At 42.5% G+C, this 19,380-nt stretch overlaps 1 protein-coding gene across 5 annotated transcripts in view; it reads left to right on the top strand.

Annotated features, from left to right (window-relative positions):
* CREBBP (CREB binding protein) overlaps positions 1 to 19,380 on the top strand; it is a 131,595-nt gene that overhangs the window by 4,653 nt on the left and 107,562 nt on the right. The window lies entirely within an intron of this gene.

Here is a 19,380-nt window from a genome sequence, read left to right as displayed (position 1 = left end):
TTCTGACTTGTGCCATTCTATTGATAGTTGTGTGACAAAGTGATTATTTGGGGCTACATAAGTGCCAGCTTTGTGTTTTTACTTAATGTGTTTGAGAACAAAATAGTTTAAAATGATTTTGCCAAAGTATACCTTCCCGTGTTAAGATGAAATGTTCCTTATTGTGAGTTTTGAAGATTAGAAAAGCTTGCTTTAAGCCATTTTAGTTCTTGGGGTAACATTAGTCAGGACACTACCTCTTTATCTCATTCAGACCAGCATTTCAAGTATATTCCAAGGGCACGTGAAGAGATGTTGCTCAACAGAGGTTTTGTGCTCACAAGAAATTGGTCATAGCCGAGGCACTTTCTTGCGGGCCCTCCCAGCCTTAGTTTGCTGATGGGCTGTGAGGCTTGGAGAGAGGGGCTTGCAGTTTGCACCATTCCCGAATACATGGGTCAGCAAGCTTTTTCTGTAAAGGGTCAGAGGACATAATTTCAGATTGCAGGCCACAAGGTCTCTGCTGCAGCTAACTCAGTGCTGCCATTTTGGTGTGAAAGCAGCTCTGGACAATATGTACACGGATGTGTGCAGCTGTGTGCCAGTAAAACTAGAAAAACTCTCATTACAAAAACCGGCAGCCAGGTGGTTTGGCCCTCAGGCTGCAGTTTGTGACCCTGATGTAATGTGGGACTGGTGCTCTGAAGATCCTTAGTTTCCTCATCTGTGAAAAAGAGAGGATGACCATCCCCATCTCCAAGGGTGATGGTGAAGGTGGAATGAGATGCTGTGTGAGAAGTGCCTGGTCTGGAGTGAGTGCTCAGTGCCTGGTGCCAGCACCGTCCTGACAGGGGAGAGTGGGTGCACCCTGGTAGCCACGTTTGCTGATGGTTCTGGAAACAGTAGTAGCCATGTATGCGTGTCCACAAAGGCGCACAAGCAGGCAGATCTTTTTGTAGTGTAGCACATTCAGTATATAGCCAGGAGTTCTTTAATCAATACTGTTTATTTTATTTTTAATTAATTAATTAATTAATTAATTTTTTTGCGGTACGCGGGCCTCTCACTGTTGTGGCCTCTCCCGTTGCAGAGCACAGGCTCCGGATGCACAGGCTCAACGGCCATGGCTTATGGGCCCAGCCACTCCGCGGCATGTGGGATCTTCCTGGACCGGGGCACGAACCCGTGTCCCCTGCATCGGCAGGCGGACTCTCAACCACTGTGCCACCAGGGAAGCCCAATACTATTGATTTTTGCCTCCATTTTCAATTGTATTTTTTTGTAGGAACACGATGGCCATGAAATTTTAAAATTGCAAAAACGTAGGCACTATGGTATGTTCTGAAAATTCTTACTAATTTTGAAGTGTATTTCATGGACTGTTTAAGCAGCAAACAAATATGTGATTCTGTTTCTTTACTGTGTATATTACAGTTCAGTCTGAGGTACCCCTTATGCAGTAGCAGTGTACAAAGGATTCTGGTGATGCCTTCAAGTAGCTTAGAACTATGTTGACAAAGATAAGACATAGAGGCAAAACTTGAGAAAAGAATATAAAATGCAGTCAGGTGCCCAAATGCAGGAGTCAGAAAGGGCAATTGAAGAAGGCTTCATTTATTCACCCAGTGTTTACTGAATGCCCCATGTGCATAAGCCCAGGGCTGGGTGTCCAAGTGGAGGTGGCACCTGAGGCAGGGCCTTAGTACTCCTGTTCTGTGGTGCCCCCTGGTCTTCTCTCACTGAGCCAGAGCAAGGAGCCAGGCAGTTGGGGAAGTCTGCTGGGCTTCTGTGCCTTCTGTGCGTGGGGAAAAGCACTCTGGCTACTCAGAGAGTTTCGTCTCCGTGGGTGTGATCTCAGCCCATGGCTTGCATCTAGTCCTCTCAGGTTGTCCAAGATGGTCTCTTAGAAGCTCTCAGGCTCCTGGCCATGCCCTCTGGTTTCCATTACGTGTGCCCAGTGTTCGCTGAGCCCACTCTGAGGCCTTTCCTTAGTGGCACGTCCCTTATCAGAAGACTGTCCCATGCCTGATGGGCTCCCCTGGCCTGCTGTGGCATCCACAGCTCTTGCATAAATTGGGGGAGGGGATGCCATACTTTCCCAATTCAGTCTAAGCTTAGCTTTCAGGATTGTCACATTGCAGCAAGTCATTGATGCAGGAAGTCAGTGCTTGCACCAGTGTCTGTTGGGGGCTTTTGCGTGTCCACCTTTCTGTGGGGGCTGTGATTTGCTGACAGTAGTGCCGGAAAAGAGCCATGTGCAAGGTTGCCCACCTCGAGCTTTGACTTGAAGAGATGTGAATCACAGATTGGGGTGGGAGGGTATCTTTAGGAAAGGCATGGAAGTAAGCAAAAGTGGCTTTTTTTTTTTTCCCCAAGTTCTTAGACAATATGCAGAATGTTGCTGACTTTGAAAAATCTGCCTTCAGGGTGTTTTCTTGTTCTAAATTTGGGAAGTGAGGCTATTTTTGAGCTCTATGTCTAGAAGTCAAATTCCTTTCTTTTAAAACCTTACCCTTAGAAAGACCTTGGATATCATCCCGTGTAACGTTTTCCCCCATGTTTCATTTCCATTAATCAAAAGAATGTTTAGTTGAACCATCACTAAGAATAGTAAAATCTAATGCTGAAGAAATTTTCACTCGGTTAAACCCGACTTTCCTATTTCTAGATGTCCCGTCTGCTGCTCTTTGAAGATCTCTTAATTTGCCAGTCTTTCTAATACACCTGTGTATATAGTAGGTGTTTCTTAATAGTTGTAGCTGTTTAACGGGATTATACAATTCTGTTGTAAAGCAAAAATTTTTTTTTTAGATTTATTTTAATTAATTTATTTATTTTTGGCTGCATTGGGTCACTGTTGCTGTGCACAGGCTTTCTGTAGTTGCGGTAAGCGGGGGCTGCTCTTTGTTGCGGTATGCAGGCTTCTCATTGCGGTAGCTTCTCCTGTTGCGCAGCATGGGCTCTAGGCGCGTGGGCTTCAGTAGTTGTGGCTCGCAGGCTCAGTAGTTGTGGTGTCTGGGTTCAGTTGCTCCACGGCATGTGGGATCTTCCTGGACCAGGGCTCGAACCCATCTCCCCTGCATTGACAGGTGGATTCTTAACCACTGTGCCACCAGGGAAGTCCTGCAAAATATTTTTATATTTCAAAAGCTTCCCTTTGCACTGCCCCCAAATATTTTGAATTTTCCTTATAAAAACTGTACCATCTATATGTGTTTTAATTTTGTACTTAGAATAACCAATGAAATAGCAAGAAAAATAAGCTACTGTTTCTTCTGATAGCCTGTAGAATGAGGCTTGAACAATATTTGAATAAAGTGGATTTTGGTATTTGATAACAAACTGAATGATAACACTCAGGAACTATAGAAATATATCAAATAATTGGGGTTTTCTTTGACAGTTATGGACTGTATGCGTTTGACCCAGTTCCTTTGGATTAAAATATTTTGAGTGTTTGTCACTTGATTAAAAGTAGAACCTTCTAACCATGACTCAGAGTTGAAGGAAATGTCAGAGCTTTTTATACTGGGATACAGGTAGTGAGGAAGGAGCCCTGGCCTCCACTCAGTGGACACTGGATTTCAGCTTCCAGCTCATCAGCTCTGTGCCTTGGGCCAGTGACTTTACATTAGAACTTCGTTGGGGAGGGTGAGTCTCATCTCTAAAAGGGATGTTTTCCCCCCCTAGAATTTTCCATTTCTTCTCACTTTGGTTAGCTTTGCATATTGGACTTCTGTGGTTCCTGGCATATAGCCGGTTGCAGCGGCTATTATTATTGTATCATTGTGGGAAAGTACTATACATCACCTACCCTTGGGCTGGTGAGGATGGGACTGATGTAGGTGAGGGGTCTGACCCAGAACCAGATCCATGGACGTTTCTTGCTGAGTACACAGGAAGATGTTTCCCCTTCCTGTTCCACGTGGAGCACCAGGGCTGGTGCAGTCTCAGTACCAGCTTGCAAAGGGATGAATTAGAGGCTGAGATTCAGGAATCCCACAAAATGGGTAGGAGTTTGACACACTTTACTCAGTCTGTGTTTGAAGTTAAAAACTGTTCTTTATTGGAAAATTGAAGTCTAAACGGAACTGTGTTTCCCGTATTGTTTCAGAACAGGGACTTGATTTAGGTTAGGACTTAGTGAAAAAGGAAAAGTGAACATGGAGAAGCTATAAAAATGGTCTTTCTTTTTTAGCAAACAGGGGAGAAAATGGCCTTTGAATCACTATCCAGTTTAGTCAGGTTAATTGGTTGAAAGAAAGAGCAGTGAAATTTAATTTCCTCTGATTCAGCTACCACTGACCTTGAAAGGAATGGATTCAGCTCCTCCCTGTATTGTGGGGATTTTCTCTTTCTACAGATTCTACAATAGGAAGTTGCTTCAGTTGGAGTTTACTGTTTTTCCAGTCTCCTAGATATTTTAGGTGTGGTGATTTATGGATTTTGCTAGTAAAAATCACCCCATGGCGGACAAAGAATTTTTGCCCCTAACATTAAATCTTACTTACATTTTATTTAATCAGTAATTTTTATTGAAAGCAACAAGGCATAAAGTATTGATAGATTTTTGTGTTATTTTGGTTGTGCCTTTACTACTCTGGGATTGGTTTTTGTTTGAAGAGCACAACCTGCCCAGAGTTGAACTTCTCTTTTAAAGATCTGAGAAAATCATATTCAGTGATTTTTAGCTCACACTGGTGAGCTAAAACTTATTTTAGTGATAATTCAGTGTTTTAGCTCACACTGGTGACTTTCTTAATCTTTGAAAGTTAAGGAAAAATGGGTTCCTTCTCAATGGTAAGAGTGAGTTTGGACATTTCCTTTGTTTGAAATGCTAGTGTTCTCCTGATACTAAGTCCAGCTGAACTTTCTGTGATGATGGCCATGTTCTAGACCCACACTCCCAGTACTGGATCCTCTAGGCTCTTGTGGCTAGTGAGTACTTGAACTATTACTAATGTGAGTCAGGAGCTACATTTTAAATTTTATTTAATTGTAATTAATGTAAATGTTAATAGCCACATGTGGCTATTGGCTGCTGTGTTGGACAGCACAGCCCTGAGTATATTTACTTACCTCATTTGTCTAGAGTGTTCTTTTAAGATATTTATGACCTAAAGGGCAAAGTCCCTTTAAAGGGACCAACTTGTAAAGATGGAAAGCATTTTCAAAAATACTCATTGGTTTAGATATAGGATTTTTCAGTCATGTAGAAAATATTTGTTACACTGTGATGTCAGTCCTGGAGATCTAGTGGTGGGGACACAGCAGGTCCAGGGTCTGCCTTCATGGGAGACAGCTATAGTGAGCTGTGACCGAGTACCTTGGAGAGGAGGTCCATGATTGGGGCATAGGACAGAGTCTTTTCTTAAGGGTCTTGGAAGGCCTTCTGGGGGAGGTGACTGAGACCTGAGGATGAACAGGAGTCGGGGTGAGGTGCTATTCCAGGCATAGGGAACAGCATAAACAGCAAGTGTGGAGGTCTGGAGGTATACACTTTTGAGCGTGTAAACTTTTTGCAAAAAGTCAGTTTTGTTTTTGTTTTACATTCAACAGGCTACCATTTAGAGGCAGCGTGGTCTTGCCTCTTAGATGTGGACACTACTGATGTCCTGTGCTGAGAAGTTGGGTGGGCCTGAGCTCTAGTCTCAACTCTACCACTATTTATCTATTCTTTTATTCAACAAATATTAAAACGCTTATATAATTCAAATTATTTATATGTGCTTATTATGTATGGGACACTCTTGGGCTGTGGTGATATCAGTGGGGGCCCTGTGTTCTTGGAACTCAGAGTGCAGTGGTGTGGGCAGGCAGTCCAGCAGCCCCACCAATGCCTGTCTATTTGCGAACTGAAATCAGTGTTGTGATGGGAAGGAACCAGATGCTTCAGGCTGGGTGGTCAGGGAAACTTCTTAGAGGAAGGGCACTGGAGCTCATTGTAGGACATACTAGCAGGGGGAGTCAGGCTGGGTGTCTGAAGGCAAGGTAAAGTCATGGAGAGCCTGCAGTGTCTGACCAGGGAGTCCAGACCATCCTTTTAGAGCTTAAAAAACAATACAAAATTTTAGAAGCCCATCACATCCAGGGTAGTTGGAGGAAGTGACTGTGATTTGTTCTCTAGAGGCTATATCATCTTTTTCCAAGGTATATTTTTCCATCTAAGTTCATACCTGCAGGGAGAGTTGACAACTGCTTTCTCTCTTCCCAAACCCTATTTGTGGGAGGGAAAAGACCCCACAAAAAGCAGCTTAAGAATCAGAACTACAGTTGACCCTTGAACGACGTGGGGATTAGGGGCGCCAACCCTCCCTGCAGTCAAAAATCCACATATAACTTGCCCTCTGTATACCGGTTTCTCCATATTCGTGGGACCTCCCTATTTACTATTGAAAAAAAAAATCTATGTATAAGTGGACCTGTGCAGTTCAAACCCTTGTTCAAGGGTCAGCTGTAGTGTTCTTATTTAAGATATTAGGAAATTTTTGTATCAACAGGTAATTCTTCTTTAAAAAGTTTTTTTTTTAATTCTTTTGACTGGATGACGTGTTCATAGGGTTCCAAAAAGTACAAAAGACTTTAGTGAAAAGCCTTCCTTTCCTGTTTACAGAGTCACCCAGTTCCCCTCCCCACAGGCAACTAGTGTTTCTTGTATATCATGCTAGACATATGCTGTGTATGTAAGCACAGGCTGTCTCTTTTTACTCCTTCTTCCCAAAGTGACATGTTATATATATTGTTCCACTATAGGTGCATTTCAGACTGATAAATATCTGAGAGCTGTAGGAAGTATTAATATTTGAAGAGCAGGCTTCATTCTAAAAATCCTTTTTTTTTTAAATGGTAAAATGTTTTGGTGCTGTACTTAAATAAAACAGAATGATTTTTGTGTTTTTTCAACAGTTTGTAAATAGGAAGAATTGAAGTTCTAAAAAGTAATTTCATCTTGAAGAGTATTAGAGGTTTTGTTACTGTCATCATGTTGCACGTCATTGGACCATGGTTCACACCAAAGTTCTGTTTATGGTTTCCCAGCTTCTGGAAAAGATGCTTTAAACCTGTGGTTTTTATTAACCACGTTATTAGTTGACATACAAATGTCTGTAGCTTAACAACCTACTTGTATGCCAAGTACAATAGATAAGGTAAAAATCAATCTCTTGCTTGGTAGGACTTCTAAGAATATTCATGTTAATTCCAGACCTTTTTATTAATTTAGTTAATTAATCTAGATATTGCAGAACACTAAAGGTGACCCAGAAGTCCTTCAGAAGAGGAGTAGCTGAGTCCTTTGCCATTGTAAATCTGGGGAGGGAGAGTGATGGGTATTTAAGATGGAAGATAAGTTTGAGAATCGTTAAATAAAAAGTCAGGATGGAGAACAGAAATGATAATTAGATCCTTTTTAGAGGTAAAAAGATATATACTGGGCTTCCCTGGTGGCGCAGTGGTTGAGAGTCCGCCTGCCGATGCAGGGGACACGGGTTCGTGCTCCGGTCCGGGAAGATCCCAGATGCCGCGGAGCAGCTGGGCCCATGAGCCATGGCCGCTGAGCCTGCGCATCCGGAGCCTGTGCTCCACAATGGGAGAGGCCACAACAGTGAGAGGCCCGCGTACAGCAAAAAAAAAAAAAAAAAAAGATATATACTAATGTGTCCATAGGGTATTTTCAGAAGGAAATCCCTGAAAATTGTTTTCCTTGGGAGTGGGGGGCTGGGGGCTCTCCACTTTCACTTTATAGTCTTCCAAATGCTTTTTTAAAAAACATAAATATATTATTTTTAAAACAAAAAACTGGGCTTCCCTGACGGCACAGCGGTTGAGAGTCTGCCTGCCAATGCAGGGGACGTGGATTCGAGCCCTGGTCCGGGAGGATCCCACATGCCGTGGAGCAGCTGGGCCTGTGTGCCACAACTGCTGAGTCCACGTGCCACAACTAGTGAGCCTGCGCACCACAACTGCTGAGGCCCGCGTGCCTGGAGCCCGTGCTCCGCAACAAGAGAGGCCAGCGCAGTGAGGGGCCCACACTCCACAATGAAGAGTGTCCCCCGCTTGCCACAACTAGGGAAGGCCTGAGTGCAGCAATGAAGACCCAATGCAGCCAAAAATAAATTAAATAAATAAATTTATAAATAAATAATAAATTTAAAAATTAAAAGAAAAACTAGTTTAAAAGTAAATCAGATCCAAAGCAAAACATCTTTACTATTTGTGGTTAGAGGAATCTGTTAAATGGTGAGAACTGGAGTTTTGGTTAATTCCTATTGCAAAACCTTTAGACCTCTATCAAGAATGATTTGAACAAAGTGTAAATTAACTTAGAGGTGTCGTCCAAAGATGGGAAAATATGATTGTGTGTTAGTGTGGTGTCCAATCATCACTTCCTTTGTCACAAGCTCTGATTTTTAACAATCTTTTTTTTTTGGAAACATCTTTATTGGAGTATAATTGCTTTACAATGTTGTGTTAGTTTCTGCTGTATAACAAAGTGAATCAGCTATATGTATACATATATCACCCTATCCCCTCCCACTTGCACCTCCCTCACCTCCTCGCTATCCCGCGCCTCTAGGTGGTCACAGAGCACCAAGCTGATCTCCCTGTGCTATGCGGCTGCTTCCCACTAGCTATTTACATTTGGTAGTGTATATATGTCAATGCTACTCCCTCACTTTGTCCCAGCTTACCCTTCCCCCTCCCTGTGTCCTCAAGTCCATTCTCTACATCTGCGTCTTTATTCCTGTCCTGCCCCTAGGTTCATCAGAACCATTTTTGTTTTAGATTCCATATATATGTGTTAGCATATGGTACTTGTTTTCTCTTTCTGACTTACTTCACTCTGTATAACAGACTCTAGGTCCATCCACCTCACTACAAATAACTCAATTTCATTTCTTTTTATGGCTGAGTAATATTCCATTGTATATATGTGCCACATCTTCTTTATCCATTCATCTGTTTATGGATATTTAGGTGGGTTCCATGTCCTAGCTATTGTAAATAGTGCTGCAGTGAACTTTGTGGTACATGTCTCTTTTTGAATTATGGTTTTCTCAGGGTATATGCCCAGTAGTGGGTAACAGAATCCTTTTATTAGAGGTTTCTTCATTGGTGTGCTGGAAGCTACAAGACCTGACAGCCAACTAATGTTTTTTGAAGTACATTGAAATAATGTCAGCTTTCCTGACGCGAGCAACGTGTACCTTACTACTGTGTTGGGTACAAAATATGATATGTAGATTTGTCACATTTCTTTAGGAAAAAAATATTATTTTTGTAAAATCCTTCTTTAAAGTGCTTTTTATTTTCCTGCCTTTTAAGCTCATTTGAATACTAAAAACATTTTAAACTAGTATTGAACCCATTTCAGATTTCATCCTCAAACGTAAACACTCCAACTGGAACCAGGAGCATCTGGAAGCAATTCAGATATTATCACGTAGGCTGAAGCTAATCACCTGGGCCTGGACACCCCAGGGGCTGCCTTTTAAAAATCAATCTCTTTAAAAGGAAGTTCACTCACATGGTTCAAAAATCAGAGGACACAAAGCTGTAGAGTGAGAGCCCCCCTCCTTCCCTGTGCTCTCCTCCACAGTTTATCTCTTCAAGCAGACAGCCTATTCTTAGCTCCCTTGCCCCCTTCCTGCCTTCTTCTTACTGGAGGCAGCATACTGTCCACATGGTTACATACCTGTACACAGCAGCACATGGAGAGCTTCCTTATTATCTCTTTCTGTAGTTGCTAGTTTTTTGTTTTTTTTTTTAATGTCAGAAATTGGGAGTTAGTATTTATTTATTTATTTATTTTTGGCTGTGTTGGGTCTTCGTTTCTGTGCGAGGACTTTCTCCAGTTGCGGCAAGCAGGCCACTCTTCGTCGTGGTGCACAGGCCTCTCACTACCGTGGCCTCTCCCATTGCGGAGCACAGGCTCCAGACGCGCAGGCTCAACATTTGTGGCCCACGGGCCTAGCCGCTCCGCGGCATGTGGGATCCTCCCAGACCAGGGCCCGAACCCGTGTCCCCTGCATTGGCAGGCAGACTCTGAACCACTGTGCCACCAGGGAAGCCGTGTAGTTGGTAGTTTTGTTATGTGAGATGTGCCATGATTGATTTAATCTGTTTCCAGTCTTGACCCGTCACAAACAGTGCTTTAATGAATAGCTCTGCACAGTTATGTGTATATCTATAGAACAGATTCCTAAAAATGGAATTAATGATTAAAATGAATATGCATTTGTAATTTTGATCATATCATCAAACTGTCCTCCAAGAGCTTGTGTGTTGGTGGATCCTTAAAGCTTTAAAAGCAGCACACTTAAACCCAGCATAGACATCACTGGATATTTTGTATGTTAGTTATTAATATAGTTGATAAATACTCAAGTTATTCTTCAGCTTGTGATTCTCTGTCATTTTGTACCTCTCAGCTGCTTGTGATTTATCTGTAATCTAATGGCATACTTTTTTTTTTTTTTTCCTTTAAGACTTAATTTTCTTAGAGCACTTTCAGGTTCACAGCAAAACTGAAGGGAAGGTACAGAGATTTCCCATCTATACTCCTTGCCCCCACACATGCACAGCCTCCCCATTATCAGCATCCCCCACCAGAGTGGTACATTTGATACGATTGATAAACCTACATTGATGCATCGTAATTATCCCGAGTGCATAGTTTACCTTAGGGTTCACTCTTGGTTTGGTACATTCTGTGTGTTTGGACAAATGTACAATGGCATTTATCCATCATAATATTATCACACAGTATATTTTCACTGCCCTAAAAATCCCCTGTATTCCTCCTGTATCTCCCCCAGCTTCCTGCCCCCCCCGCAAAAAAGCACACTCCTGGCAATCGTTGATTATTTTTACTGTCTCCACAGTTTTGCCTTTTCCAGAATGTCATATAATTGAAATCATGTAGTATTTAGTCTTTTCAGATTGCCTTCTTTCACGTAGTAATGTGTATTTCAGGTTCTTCCATGTCTTTTCATGGCCTGATACTCATTTTTTTCTAGTGCTGAATAATATTCCATTGTCTGGATGTTGGTGTACTTTCTGGACTTCATGCATTCATTTTCTGTTGTGGGCTTTCTGATAGCCCACACACTTCCATATGTTGTACACTGACACCTCTGTGTCCAGAAGAAGGTCTTTCCCCTTCTTCCTGACTTGGTGTTGCTGCCTGCCAGCTACAGCTCCCAGCATTTGGGCCAGGGGACCTGGTCTCTGGCTGTCTGCTTTCCTGTACTTACATTGTGGCCAGGTAGTCTGAGGTGGCCCAGCACCTGGGGTTAGGGTGCAGAGGTTGAATCCTAGCTCAGCCCCCACATTCCTCCTCCTCTAGGACTTTTAATTGGGTTGCAGGGTGGCTAGGCAGCGCCTCCCCTTGGTCCTAGTGCCCTTCTCAGCCATGATGGTGGAGAACAGTGAGCCCCTTTCTACTCCAAACCACCTGGTTGCGTTTCGGGGCTGCTGGGTGGTTTATGGTTGGTTTAGTGGTGGTTGCTGCTGTGACAGTACCTTCTTTCCCACTTTTGTCCCAGGAAGGCTTTTCTCCTCCCTTCAGGGCTGAGGGACGCAGCGTACAAACCACACTTAGGAAACTTTAAATTGTCCTAGCTGTCTGAGAATGGCATCTCCTGGGAACCTCTAAGTGAGTCAGATGAGGATAGGAGGCTGGCTGCAATTCCAGGACTCTCCTGATTTAGGATCCAGTGTGACAGAGAACTTCCACTCAGGACTGTCTTATAATCCTTTTATTCAAGTTTCAAGTGAGCCTAGTCCGCCGTGCACAGAACGAAGGCCTGAGAGCCGGCACTTGCTCCCACTGAGGAAGGCCTGGGAGGAGGTGGGTTGCCCAGCCAACCCCACTTTGACTCTTAAGAAGCAGATAGTGATCTTGAGGAAGGACATATTTTTTTGTTCAGTGTAAAATCATTGTTCAGAATAAAGTAAAACCCCATTCTGTACTAATTTATGTATCTACATAAAAGAAGCCTTAATCACAGAAGGTTTTAGAAAGAATTTGCTTTTAATTGTTTCCTAATAATTGTTGTAAAAAAAATAAAAGGTCTTTTAGGAACTTGATTAAATGCCTAGATAAAGTTTATTTGTAATGGCATAAATGCCAATAAAACAGTGCCTTTTCTTTTCCTTTAAAAAAAATTTAATTCTTCATTGTTGGAGAGTTGTTCCATTATTTATTTGCATAGTCTCCGAGAATTTTCAAAGCAAAGTAAGCTTTAATTCTAGTAGAATCATCAGATTATTAGGGCTTTATCTTACAGAAAAGATGATTGTTGGCACGAACCCTGTACCAGGCGTAGGGTGCCAGTCCTTGATGTGTGTGTATCGTTCAGTCCTCATAGCAACTTCGGAAGATGGGACAGTGATAGTGATAATAATGACTAATACTTATTGAGCCCTTACTGCATGACAGGCTAAGTGCTGTATACACATTGTGTGATTTAATTCCTTCATCAGTGATCCTAGAGGCAGGTACTATTTTCATTTCCAGTTTAGATCTGAGGAAGCACACATTAGGAGGGAGGAGTGAGTGACAGAGATGGACCTGAATTAAGCTCTGGCAGGGTAATTTTCTCACTACCCCAGACTGTTCTTCCTGTGTTGTCAGTGTCTAATTAGTAATATATTAATAAATGCACAGAAGAGACCTAGAATGGTCTCCAGGTCATCTAAGACTTATAACCGTGTGAAAATGTCTACCATTCTATGGATTCCTCATCTTTAGATGTGAACTTTTTCAGGATGCATTACCCTTTTTGGGTCAAGTTTTTTTGTATACAGTTTTGACTCAGGAATTAAAAATTCTTCTTGTAAAATTTTCCAGGGTTGATAAGTAAAAGTGCTCAGCTTTTGAAAGATTTAAGAGAAGCATTTAGGTAGTCATGGTTATAGTACAAGTAATGCCAAAGAAAATGTAGAGAAATTCTGAAAAAACTTTAAAGAAAGCAGACCTTTTTCACAGGGAATAAGGACTGCAGGTAGAAATAGGGGTGAGTGGGGAAGAGAAGATATCTGTGGGAGGGGAGTTTCATGCTCAGAAGTAGAGAAACATGAACACAAAACAGCATCAAAACTCTTAGGTAGTTTATTTCTAACACTACCATCTCTCGTTCTCCATCATGCCATTTAATCTTTGCATCAACCATAGGATAGAGGGTCATTGATGCTGAGGTGTAGCCAGAGAGTGAAATAGACTTGGCTGGTTTTCTGGAAGATAGAGGCAGCAGGAAAGAGGTGTAAGGAGAAGGATGAGTAGAACAATGTAACATTTCAAGAAAGTTCATTGTTGAATTTTGTTCTTTGTTTCTATTTTAGGAAACTAGTAATAGATGCTAAGATTACTACCTGATATCTTTGGCTAGGCAAGTAACTTGTTAAAATTGATATTGTGTATCATCTGTAACTGGCACTCTTCTCTGTAATTCATTCTCTCATTCAGCATGCAGATGTTTGTTGAGGGCCTTCTATATGCTAAGCATTGTATGGCAGGTGCTGGGTAGACAGGATCCCTGCTTTCAAGGTACTTACAGCCTTGTGAGTTGTAACAAGAAGTTGATCATATGATTTTAAGACTCATTCATTATGTCTGTAGAGTGTGGAAAGTTCATACTTCCGGCCAATACCAGGTGTGATAAACTGGTTTGTACACATTTTGGGAGAAAAATCAGTTCTGCCAATACAGAGAATTTGGGGCTCCAAATGCAATTCAAAAGAGAAAATAAGGTATTATGACAGAAAGAGGAGAATTTAGAAAACCTGAGGGAAGATGTGTTTTCTAGATGGTTTGTTTAGCTGTTGCATTTGAAACAAGTCTTTCAAACAGAACTGTTTTCGGATGTTATTGGCTGGACAGATTGAGTCAGTCACTTGCCTGGTATTTGATTTTGTAAAATGAAAAGCTTTTTTCAGCCTGCTTGATAGTAGTTCATTCCTTGTTTAAGGTGAAATGCTGACTTCTGATCGTGATGCATAAGAATGGGTCTTGCAGCATGTCTGTCAGTGTGTGGTGTGACCATCCCCTGGACCAAGGTCTCTGCGTGTGGTCTAGGAGGGAAAGGTCCCTCGTGGTCGCACGTGATGAAGACCTTCCGTTCCTGAGGCGGGCCAAGTTTGGTTGACTTTCTCCTTCGTAAGCTGCTGCTGTGGGCACCCCATCCTCACCTCAGTGTGATAGAGACTGGGGAGCTCGTAACTTCTTTTCTCAGGTCAGCTTAATTGAAAGGGGCTCTTGGGCAGGTCTCTGTGAGACCTGGCAGAGACCAGGGGAGGGAAGAGGTTCAGCCCCGCCCCCGCCCCAAGTGCCTTCAAACCAAGAAGAGTCATTTGTGGTTCCTCAGGGAGCTGGTGACTGGAGGGTGACTCCCCCAAATGTGTATGTTCTATCTCAAGTTCCTGGATGCAACCAGCAAGCCCCCGAAGAGAGAGAGTTCCTGTTCCCAGCGGTGGCAGTGTGACAGGCTGTCTGCTGTTCGCTGTGTGACAGAGCTCGTCTTCTGCTAAAGGTGAACCCCTGGAAAGTGGGGTGTCCTCGAATCTCGTTCAGCCTCAGCTTTGCTCTCTCCTTGGTCCGTCCCCCAGTGACTTGGTGGAAAGAAAGGAATTTATCTGGGATTGGAAGTGGTGGCGCTCTATCTTGAATTTTAGGAACTTCCGATGATTCAGATTGGTATTACCCAACCTGTGTGTTGGGACACTTGGTGTGTAGAAAGCACAGCTGTGTTATGTTGCAACAGCCTGGCTTTCCTGCTTCGCTCTCTTTTATCAATGTTTTGTTTTGAACTAGAGAACAGGAGAAAGTAATGGTGAGAAAAGGGTGATGGTGTGGGTATGATGGTGATGGTGATGGTATGGATGTGCCTTCCTCAAGCCCTACACAACCGCTTTGTCTGTTAAAAAAGCTATACGTCATATATGTGGTTGTAGACAGGTTCATACGTGTTTGGACTGCACAGGTGAGGACATAGCAGAATTTGTCAACCCTTTCTGAGCCCAAACAGCTGTGAGATGTGCTTGGACTGAAGCAGGATGAGAAAAAGTAGTTAAGGTGGACAAATTGTGGCAGACCAATAAAAACCAAAACCAAAAGCGAACACAAGCAGACATAATGCCTGCTACAGCCGTAAAAGGTGCATGTGCATTTGGACTAGAACAAGACTAAACCATTAAAGAAAATCAGTCAATTTGAGAATGGCAGCACGCTGGGTGCATTTTTAAAGGTAAGAAAGTTTTTGTGCAGGATAGAATAAAATAACCAGTATCTGTGGCACAGAGCACTCCTTTCCTGCTTTCGTCGTGTAGCCCTGGGGTACCATTGTCCCTGTTTTACAGTTGAGGGAATTAAGGCACGGAGATTAAGCAGTTTGCCCAAAGACACAGGGCTAATTGATTCAGACAGGATTTGAACTCCTGTGTTCCACTTGCAAGTGTTGTTTTTGCATTTCCATTTCCAATTCCAATTCCTACACTGGACTAGAGACCATGTTCTTCTGCATTTACCTGCTCTTGTCCTGGCCTGTCTGCCCTCTCCTAGGAAAAGTGCTTTGGCAGTCTTGGAAGAGAGTCAGTCAGGGGAGCGTCAGCAGGTTGTTCCAAGCTTTACATGTACAATATTAGTAGCCCAGTCCCTTCTTCTGGTTTATAGTGCTTGACACCTAATTTCCTCCCCAGCAGATAGGGAGGAAACGTGATCTCTATCATAACGGCTTCCATTTTCTAGTTTAAATGAGTTTCATTTTCACGTTCATAGATTAAGAAGCATTACATTAAACACACACATACATTGATTTCTTTTTTTTTTAATTAATTAATTTTTGGCTGTGTTGGGTCTTTGTTGCTGCTCATGGGCTTTTCTCTAGTTGCAGTGAGCGGAGACTACTCTTCATTGTGGTGTGCGGGCTTCTCGTTGTGGTGGCTTTTCTTGTTGCAGAGCACAGACTCTAGGCACACGGGCTTCAGTAGTTGTGGCACGTGGGCTCTAGAGTGCAGGCTCAGTAGTTGTGACGCACAGGCTCAGTTGCTCCATGGCATGTGGGATCTTACCAGACCAGGGCTCAAACGCGCGTCCTCTGCATTGGCAGGTGGATTCTTAACCGCTGCGCCACCAGGGAGGTCACTGATTTCTTTTTTTTTATGAGATTACTGAGTAAAAATGTGTGTACATGTGGACAGAACCTAGAAGGCAACAAACAGAAATGTTAGTTATGTTGGAGTGTTGTTTTCATTTGTTCTTACCTTATTTCATGTGGTCTTTGTGTCTGGAGACCTTAGGGAATCTCCAGGTTCAGGACAGTACAATAGCATAAAAGCTGTGGAATGGAACCCACAAAGCCACCTGGAAACACAGGAGCTGGGTTGTTGCTAGCAGCACGCCCTGGTCAGTGGTTCTCTCAGAGGTGTCTGCTGTATCCAGGAGTCGAGTCCTGTTGTCTCTTCATAGTTGAGTGTCCTGTAATCGTGAGGAAGCAACCCCAAATTGAGGGGCATTCTACAAAACAACTGACCTACCCTCCTCAGAAATCTCAGAGTTACGAAAGACAAAGTGTGAGGAACCTTTCTAGAGTAAAGGAGAAGACCAAGACATGACAACTAAGTGCGCTGGGATCCAGAATCAGATTTTGGATCAGGAAAAATAAGTGTGATAAAGGGCGTTTTGGAAAACAACTGGCCAGATCTGAGTAAGGGCAATCAGTATATTAAGTGTTGTATCAAGGTTAAATATCCTGAATTTTATAAATGTACTGTGCTGTGTAAAGGGTGTTCTTAGGAGGCACAAAATAAAGTACTTGGGAGGAAGGGCTCATGGTGTCTGCAGCTACTCTCACAGGTTCTACAAAACAGAGTATGTGTATATCCACTTGCAAGGAGTATCTAGTCCCTTACAGTCAGGCAGGAAGAAATGAGTATGTGTTTGAGGTGGTTTATGAGGCATGTAGGTACAGAGAACTCAGGAGGCTGAAAAGGAACTGGTCAGTTCTGCAGGGGCAGCCTACAGAAAGTCTTCATAGTCACTGTTTAATCTGAGGGAGGGCTGGACGTGGGGTTTTCTAGACTGAGAGAGAGTGCACCCAGAAGAAAGGTTGCTAATACATGTGCTGGCTCACGGTATTGTGGCTGGAAGGTAGGAGGTGCCTGGGAAAGAAGGGCTGGAAAGTGGGCAGGGGCCACCTACTGATGTGCTGTGTGAAGGAGTTTGAACTTCACAGAAGTGATGGAGATAAGATGCCTTCAGCTGCAAGTTACCTTTAAACTCCAACTAGAATGGCTTAAATGATAGGAAATGTATTTTCTCTCATAACGAGAAGTCTGAAGATGAAGAGGCTTCCAGAGTTGGATAATTTAGCCTAGAGATGGCTTCATGAACCCAGGTGCTTGTATTTTTTCTGCAGCCCTCCTTAGTGTTTGTTTTTGTTTTTGTTTGCGGTACGCGGGCCTCTCACTGTTGTGGCCTCTCCCGTTGCGGAGCACAGGCTCCGGACGCGCAGGCTCAGTGGCCATGGCTCATGGGCCCAGCCGCTCCGCGGCATGTGGGATCTTTCCAGACCGGGGCACGAACACGTGTCCCCTGCATCGGCAGGCGGACTCTCAACCACTGCGCCACCAGGGAAGCCCCATCCTTAGTGTTTGAACAGTGTCTCCTCTCCTGGTTGAAGAGGGTTGCCACAGTCGCATGATGAAATCCAGTGAGGAAAAGAGAGATCTTTTTCTGAGCATCCCTTACCAGTAGGAAGGAAAACCTTTTCCAGAACTGTCTTGGCTGACTTGCCTTCAGTTCCCTTAGCTGGGATTGTGTCACCTGGAAGGGGAAGGTGATTGTGGCGGTTCTTGCTCCTTGCCTGAGAAGGTGTTGCCCTTCCTAAAAGGAACATCCTGGCCAGCCAGCCGAGGAGGTTGTTGGGGGAAGCAGTCAGAAGGGTTTGCGCCATGGAGAAAAAGATTTTCAGTTTTCTAAAAGTGGGTGGTGGGAGGGGGAGTGGCTTTTAAAAATTTTTTTAAAAGCCACATGGGCACATCACCCCACCATTTTACCATTACGACTCTATTTTTGGCATATTACTTTCCAGCTACTGCCTACACGCACGTACTTTAGTTCTAATCTTACTCTGTGTGCTATTTTGTGTACAATTTCCATTTGCATGTTTTTACATAACATACATTTTCCTGTATTTGTACAGTCTTCATAATTATTTTAATAGATGTATAGTGGTTTATAGTATTATACAGCAATTTATCAAACCTCTGTTATTGGATAACAGTAATAATAATAGCTAATACTTTCTGAACACTTAGCATCCACAGGCACTGTTTAAGTGCTTTACATTTATTAATTCATTTAGTCCTCACAACAGCCCTATGAGGTGTAGTAGCCATTATCACTCCCAGTTTCTAGATAGGGAAACTGAGGCACAGAAACTCTAACTTAACCAAGGTCACACAGCTAGTAAGTGGGGAGCAAGAAGCAGAGCTGGCATTCAAATGGTGGCAGTATGGGTCTAGAGTTGTAATAACCACTAAGTTAAACTACCTCTGGGTATTGTTTGCATTTGTTTTGATGTTACAGGTAATTCTATGATGAATGTACTTGTACATATCTTGTCGTTTATACTTGCATGTATAGCCAGATTGTTGTGGGTTGGACAGTGCCTGGTCAGTGAGGAACTAGAGATGACATATATAGGCCACATTAGAGAAGTGTTACTTTGAGAGGGACTGGAAAAAAGGAGTTGCTTTCATTTTCATGCTTGATTACTAGGAAGGATGGTCTATTTTGTTTACTGTTTTTTATCTTCCTTTGTGATATTTACCTGCTATATCCGTTGTGCATTTATTCTTGGGATTCAGTGTGTTTAGAATCTTTCTGTAAAATTGACCCTTAACCCTTTCTGTATAATTCAAGTATTTTTTAAGCTCCTATTTTCTTTTACTTTCAATTATTTTTAGTTTCTATATATGTCTTTATTTTCATTTCCTGTAGCTTCAGCACTCTGAGAAATCTCATTTTCTGTTAAGGTTGGGGTTTTTTGATAATTTACCTTTTAAATATGTAATCACTTAAGGCTAGACTTTAATTTCCTCAAATTACTATTCGTCTTACCTGATGCCCAATTACTATTTTACACACATACGTTCTTATAAAGCATTTTAACATCATAATTCAGTGAACTAATTAAATTTCCATTGTTTTCCTTTAATTTGTATATCTGCATTTGCCATATACTGCACTATTATTGTTTTAGAATATATGATAAAATCTATCATTTTAGATAGCCTTCCTCTTATCTCTGTTTAACTTTCCCTTCTTCAGAATTTGAAAAATATTCTTCCTGTTTTATTTTCCCAAATGAACTTTCAGATCATTTTGATGTTACTGTTAAG

Source organism: Orcinus orca, chromosome 16 (assembly GCF_937001465.1).
Source record: "Orcinus orca chromosome 16, mOrcOrc1.1, whole genome shotgun sequence".
NCBI classification, from domain to species: Eukaryota; Metazoa; Chordata; class Mammalia; order Artiodactyla; family Delphinidae; genus Orcinus; species Orcinus orca.
Note: the sequence above shows the minus strand (reverse complement) of the source record. Positions and strands in the feature narration are given on the sequence as shown.